We start from the raw sequence: 7613 nt of genomic DNA, 5'->3' as shown, positions 1-7613 counted from the left end.
ATCAAGCAGAAGCGCGGGGAGCGGGGAGCGGGGCCCGCGGGCAAACACGCGGAGGTGTGTCGGAAGTTCCCTGAGTGTGCGAACGCGAGGCCGTGGAGGAGAAGGCCGCCCTTCCCCGCCCTCTCCGCCTCCGCCCGGAGGAGTCGGGGAGGACCTTCGGGGGGTGAACTGGATTGTGTCCAGGACAGAGTATTCGGAGGGGAAACGAAAACGTGTAACAGCTGCAAGGTGAGAGGTGGCCCTTGTGAGGAAATGATGAAACCTCCCTCGGATTCCCTCGGACCGAGACCAGTGCCTCAGCTCACCCTGTTACCTAACCCTGCACGGCCTACTTAAAACCAGTCCCTCCTGCTGCGAGCGGCGCAGCTGCACGGTCACCTGTCCCATGAGTTGGTTCATACTTTATTGACCCAATCTCTGACTCGACACTTAGGGCTGAGTCTTATTCCACTAAGCCCCATGACTGATGAATCAGGGTCACCCGCAGCACCGAGCACACTCTCCCTAAAATTCTATTTAGTGAATGAACGAATGATCAACGATGATGGCGTAGTAGGAAGACCGAGTGACTAGGAAGTGGACACCTTGGCTCTGGCTGTCACTAACTAGCTTTATGACCTTGGACAAGTCAAACATCAGTCAGCCTCTAGGGGGAAGAGAGCAGTATCTTCATGAAATTGAATCCTACAGTCCTGTAACACTTCCCTGAGTTTAAGAAAGTATAGCATCAGGGCGCCTGGGTGGCTTAGTGGGTTGAGTGTGTCTGCCTTGGGCTCAGGTCACGATCTCAGGGTCCGGGGATGGAGCCCTGTGTTGGGCTACCTGCTCGGCTCCGTCTCCTTTTTCCCCTCCCCCTGCTCATGCTTTCTCTCAAAAACAAATAAAAATTAAAAAAGGGAAAAGATGGCATCTGTCATCATTTTTCACCCCGAATATATGTCTTATCTCCTAATAAAAATAACTATGTCAAAATACTTTCACAGGTATCATTTAACCCTCAACAAAAGTGAAACAAAGAGCTGAAGTGGCTTGGCCCGATCACAGCAGATACCTGATGAGAAACCAAGTCAAGCTCCCGGTCTCCAAAACTTGTGTTCAATACTCTTAATTATCAATTATTGCCTTAACATTCCTCCATTATAAAATCAAGACTTTAATTCCTTCCCTGACAACAATCCTCACTGGTATCAACAAATGGGACTGTTTGAAATATACATCAAATTTAAAAGGACTCAAGAAATTCAATTTAATGTGTGGGAAATAGTTTTCCTAAAGATAAATTCTTCAATAAACTTCAATAAATTCTTCAATAAATTCCTATATTGCTAAAATGATGGAAGGCTTGAGCAGCTGACTCTTACAGATGAGAATACAGTATCACCAGGATGTTATTTGATTACCCTGTACTTGAAATTAGCATAAGAGGATATCTTTCTTTTATTTATTTTTTAAAAAGATTTTATTTATTGACAGGCAGAGATCACAAGTAGGCAGGGAAGCAGGCAGAGAGAGAAGGAAGCAGGCTCCCTGCTGAGCAGAGAGCCTGTTGTGGGGCTCAATCCCAGGACTCTGGGATCATGACCTGAGCCAAAGTCAGAGACTTTAACCCACTGAGCCACCCAGATGCCCCAAGGATATTTTTCTTAACTAGGTAACCATCACTTGGTTTGAAAGTATGTTTGAATCTTGGCATATCTCCACTTACTCAAAAACAAAAATCTTGTCACTCGGGCCTGAAGCAAAGGCAATGAAATAAGACACAAACTCAGCCACTTAACTGGCAGAAAGTAATAAACTATAGAGTAAGTCCAGGAAAAATACTTGTAATCCAACCTAGGCAGTGTTAAGAGACCTTAGAGACAAGGGAAACCCCCCCACCCCTGTCCCAAAGAAACAGGAAACATGGTGGACCTGTCTGGTGGGAGCAGGAGTCTTGCTGGAGACATGGCTGCCACCAGAGAAGCTGTAGGAGGCCAAGAGGAAGTGGAATAAGTGCCAGGTCTTCTCTCCCCCAGGGGCCCAGTCTCCCACTACTGTTCTCTCAACTGTTGGCTAGACACTAGTTGAAAAGAAAATTTGGGAAACTCAGCCTGCAGGGATTGGCCCACCTGTGATTCAGAGCAAAGCATGAGATATTTTCGGTAGGTTTGAGCACAGGTAGGCCTAGGATTGGCTCACTTTCTAACATTTATGCCTCTTGATTCTTTTTCTCATTTTGTTGTGTTGATGAGGACCTAAAGCACAATATTGAAGAGTGCTAGGTATATCAGCTTTCCATGCTTATTCCTGGTTTTAGGATTATTTCTAATGTTTTAATCTTGAATGGGATGCTTATACTTGCTTATAATTTCTCTATTAAATTTTTTTAAATCAAATCTTTTAAAGTATATGCTAATATATATGTTATATATATAAATTTATTCTATTCATGTAGTGAATTTAGGGTAGGGAAATCTTACGCTAACAGATTTGGTAACAGTGAATCAGCCTTCTATTGTTTGGCAAAATGTTAGTTCATCATGGTGTATCATTTTCAATGAAGTACCATGTTAGATTTGTTTCTTTAAAAAAACATTATTTGAGGGAGAAAGAGCAGAGCAAGCAAGAGAGAAAACAAATGGGGGGGGGGCAGAGGGAGAGGGAGAAGCAGGCTCCCCACTGAACAGGCAGCCCAGTGGGATGTGGAGGGCTTGATCCCAGGACCCGGGGACCATGGCCTGAGCTGAAGGCAGAGGCTTAACTGAGCCTTCCAGGCATCATTTGTCTTGGAAAAATACTTTGTAATCATGACAAGAGCTAATACTTACACTCAATCAATTAAGGGAAAGGAAAGAAAGGGATGGAGGGAGAGAGTGAGGAAAGAGAGAAAGAGAGAGGGGGGAGGGAGGAAAGAAAATCTGGTTCAGGAATCTAGGATTGTTTGACTAGAATGCATCCCCCCCCCCCCCCAAAGATCTAGTTACCTTAAAACAAACAAGAGCACATTTGATCTTCCGGTGACGCCTCTACTCGCCCTGTTGGCCTGATTTGGCATGTCAGGACTGGACTTGTGCCATTCTCAATTCAAGGAAAAACTTTGCCCTCCTTTCTTCAGTTATCCCTTCTTTCAGATCCAGATTAACCACCATCTCTTTTTGTAATTCTGCCTCTTGGCCATGGCAGTCACGGATTTATAATCGTCAACTTTCCTTTCTTCGTTTTATACTTTTTTGGTACAAACTGAGCAATTCCTTTTTCATCAGTGTTTTTGTTTGTAACACATTATATCAAAACCCTCGGGGGCACCTGGGTGGCTCAGATTATGATCCCGGAGTCCTGGGATCCAACCCCATGCTTGGCAGGAAGCCTGCTTCTCCCTCTTCCACTCCCCCTGCTTGTGTGCCTGCTCTCCCTGGCTCTCTCTCTGTCAATAAATAAATAAATAAAATGTAAAAAAAAAAAAACAAAACAAAAAACCCTCAAGAGTTACTTGATCACCATTCCTCCAGTCCATAAACTTTTTTGTTTGTTTATTTATTTGACAGACAGAGATCACAAGTAGGCAGAGAGGCAGACAGAGAGAGAGAGGAGGAAGCAAGCTACCTGCTGAGCAGAGAGCCTGATGTGGGGCTCCATCCCAGGACTCTGGGATCATGACCTGAGCTGAAGGCAGAGGCTTTAACCCACTGAGCCGCCCAGGCGCCCCCCATAAACTTTTTAATGCCAGTCATTTAATTATTCTGCATCCCCTTAGTGCTTATGTAATCTTTTGCAAATTCTAGCCGGAATTTGGAACTGTGTTTTCATTTTCTTTTTCTTCTTGAATACTCTCATAAAGCCGTAGAGTATAGACATCAATGCAATTCAGTGTAATCAGTGTGTGTCAAGTGTCTACTTTGTGTCAGGCTCTGTGCTTGGTGTTGGGAGTAAAGCACTGAACAGAGCAGACATAGTACCTGTCACTTGGGGGTTCAGTTTCATGGAGAAGACAGCAGCATACAGGCAATTAAGGATGTGATATGTGTCCAAAAAAAGAGCAAGTACATATTGCACTGGAGGGTGAGAAGATCTAAATGAACCTAGGGGTCAAGGAAGGCCTCCCAGCAGAAGTTATGTTTAAGCTGAGGTTGGAAGAATTAGTAACCTGTGGTAATGGCAATGACCACAACTTACATCTCTTCCCCCTGTCCCACAGTGGCTGTTCCTTGATCCCTGCAGCTGACAATGCAAGTTCTTCCCTGAATTGTTGATGGCAGTAGGACAGGAAAGATGAGAATTCTAGTCTTCTGAGCAATATCACTTGGTATCCTCAGAAGCTTCCAATGTGCTTTTTCCTCAACATCAATTTTACAAACAAAAAAGATACTCATCCATTTGCCAAAGCTGAATTTACCTTCGTCTCCTAAATTTGGGGTGCACTTCGTTCTCTGAGTCAGATGACAGGAGGTATTGAACTAAGTAGCCAGCCCCTTTCCCAATCATTTTTCTATTAGTACTTCCAGGCTTTGGGCATCACGATTGCTTCCCTAGATCTTAGAGCAGCTTCTATCGCCATCTACTGGAATTGTTCTTGGAGCCTCACAAGGAAAAGTCCAAGTAGTTCTTAAAATGATCCTAACTCAAGAAAGGGAAAGAGAGGTTAAATAAAGGGCGGGGGGGGGGGGGGGACAAGATGCCTTAAAAGAGGCTTCCATGATTTAGATATACTGACTCCAAATTACATGTTTGCCTTCCCCAACCCCTCCAAAAAATGTTTTCACTGGGGTAATTTAAAATTATTTCACGGGGGTCATTTAAACTGATAAACAGTTCTGGAAAGAGATTAAGTAACAGGCCTTTAAAAACTTTTGTGTCCTCTGACTCAATAATCTCACTGCTAGGAATTCATTCTAAGGAAATAATTAGAGATGGACACTAAGAGTTGTGTACCAACAAAAAACAAAATAATTGATCGATCCTAACCACAATATCAAAACAGAACAAAAACCACCAAAAAAGCCTTATTGACAATAACATTCTTTTTAATAGCAAACAACTAGAAACAATATCAACATCTACCATCAGAACAACTGAGTTGTTATGGTACATCATTCGGTATATTAAAAACCTCATAATCATTTAAAACAAGGAAACTGGCAATGACAACAGATTAGAGAAAAAAAATCAAGATACAATACTCTATAAAGACATACACAAACACACCACAAGATCCATTTTTAAAAAATACTTATTCAGATACACACTTAGAAAAAGTGCTATTGGGAAAGATTCCAGAACTTTCATGGTGAGTGATCTCTGGAAAAAAGTGATCATGGGCCATTTTTACTTTGGTCTTCATACTTTTATGTATTTCCTACTTTATACTTTTCTCTATATTTTACAATTAGCAATAAGTATTACTTTAATGTTTCAAAAGTAAGCTATTATGTTAAGGGGGAAAATCTTTCACCTGTGTTGGTCAGTCTAATCAACTAGAATTTTCTTTAATCTGTTAATCCATATGATGAAACATGGCTCAAAATTGACCATGACCCTTTTTCAACCAAAGGGTCCACTTCATCCCTTACTGTGTCCGGTCCTAGAACATATACTGATTTTACCAGTCATGCAATGTTAGATCAGAAATATCACTGTCTTAGCCCTCTCAAGCTACCTCTGCCTGTTAGAGGCTCCATGCCCTTGAAGTCAGGACTCCCAAGCATCAGGTTTCCACCTGGACCTTTATAACCAAGAGTCTGGACCATCCTTAGCCTTGACTTCATTCCTTCTTCACTGGGAGGGAAGAAAAGGGGACAGAATAAAGGGTAGAAAAAGCCCAAGTTTGGGTTTGAATATGGATGGGCAAGGCAGAAAGGTTAGGGCCAAAGAGAAGTAAAAGAGAACAAAAGTGAAATAAAAGAGACAGGAAATTAAAGGAAAGGCCCTTTTTAAACAGAAAAGGCAGTCATTGCCTAAACATGTGCCATAAAATAATAATGATGTGCTACATTACTAGCCTACACACTCAGCTTGCTACCTCCTCCTAGCCATGCCCCTTCATGTTCATGGGGGAAATAGTAACAAAAGGACTGCAGCATTCTAGTGGCCCCAGGGGACGCCCACATCTCTGAGGCTACCTACAGAGATGATCCAAGGACCCATGGTTGTCAAGAGGCATTTTATAATGGTCTATCAGCTAACACTGAGTGATTACTAGATCCTAGCAATGCTAAGCCCATTACATGATTATCTCACTGATCCTCACAACAAGCCTATGAGCTAAATGTTATTAATATCTGTGTTTTAGAAACCTAGAAATAATCAATCCAAGAAATGATTAAACATTTCTGTGCATAGAATCTATCCTTGGCAAAATTATGCACAGATGAGGGCAGATAGGGAAGGAAAATGCTGGTTTTTTAACCCCTATAACATGCCAGACACCTTACCTCCTTCACGGCTAACCAGATCTTACAAGGTAGGTACAGAGTTCAAAGTGATGGAAACATGAAATTGAAACAGATTTTTAACCTATCCTGGACATTCTGAACCAAAAGCCCAGGGTCTTACTTCCAGCAGATTTTGAACAATTGGAACATTGAAGGGTCCTCTAGGGTCAGTGTGAGGATAGACCCAGCCTCTTAGGAAGTCATTTTCACTTCCAGGCTGGACTGGGTGATAATGGTGTTAGAGGGACCCAGGGGGATCCCGAAACTGGACAGCTTATTCCAGTAAACTTCACCATTGGCAAAGGCCCTTCCTCTAAAACCAATAAACACTTCACATGCCAGGCTTTGTGTGAGGCATCAGAATGACAAAAATGAAATCCATTCTCTGCACTCAAGGAGTTGACAGTCTAATGGGAAGGCACATCCTGGAAAAATATACTCTTGGGCATGAGCATAAACACATAAGCTCAGTCACAGTTGACTGCCACTATGTGCGAAGCAACGTGTCACACTTCACAAGCATGTGTTTTGACAGAGCAAACCTAACCCATTTTAATATATAGTTATTTCTAGCTCCTTGGGATTATCAAATTATTTGAAGATGAAGATTTGAAGCTGGAGGGTTTAACACAAGTTACATAGTTCAAGAGCTGTCAAGAAGGTAGACATCCAAAAAGCTGCACATTTTCCAACTAGTCTATCCTTATATCTGCCCCTCCCAAGGTCATTCGAACATCTCCTAAACACATATTAGGCATCAGGTAAATTTCTGTTGAATGAATGACCATACTGTTTGAAAGGAATTACAGAAACTCAAATACAAAATCAAGAAGCAATGACAGTTTTGTCACTACCCTGATTTCAGAAAGTGAGACTGGCCAAGATTAACACATTGGACTAACGGATGACAGGCAACAGTCACAAAACATATTCCACTACTTCCCACCATCAATGAGGAAATTTGTACAGCACTAAGGAGAAGGCTCATTTGGTAGCTCCACCTTGGATGACCTGGAATGATGGGAGCAAACCCTCACCTCGGGTACTATGATGAGAGACTCACTGTTTGCATGCCTTCTGGTAGACTCTACAGCAGCTAGGGAGTAAATTCCCCCACTACATTTGTGGGTATATGCATTGACATGGATTTCCTCATTCCACTGTAGGGGAAAAAATACAAGCCCCTTCTTTGAGTAGAATATAAGA

The sequence above is a fragment of the Mustela erminea genome, chromosome 16, assembly GCF_009829155.1.
Source record: "Mustela erminea isolate mMusErm1 chromosome 16, mMusErm1.Pri, whole genome shotgun sequence".
Taxonomy (NCBI): domain Eukaryota; kingdom Metazoa; phylum Chordata; class Mammalia; order Carnivora; family Mustelidae; genus Mustela; species Mustela erminea.
Note: the sequence above shows the minus strand (reverse complement) of the source record.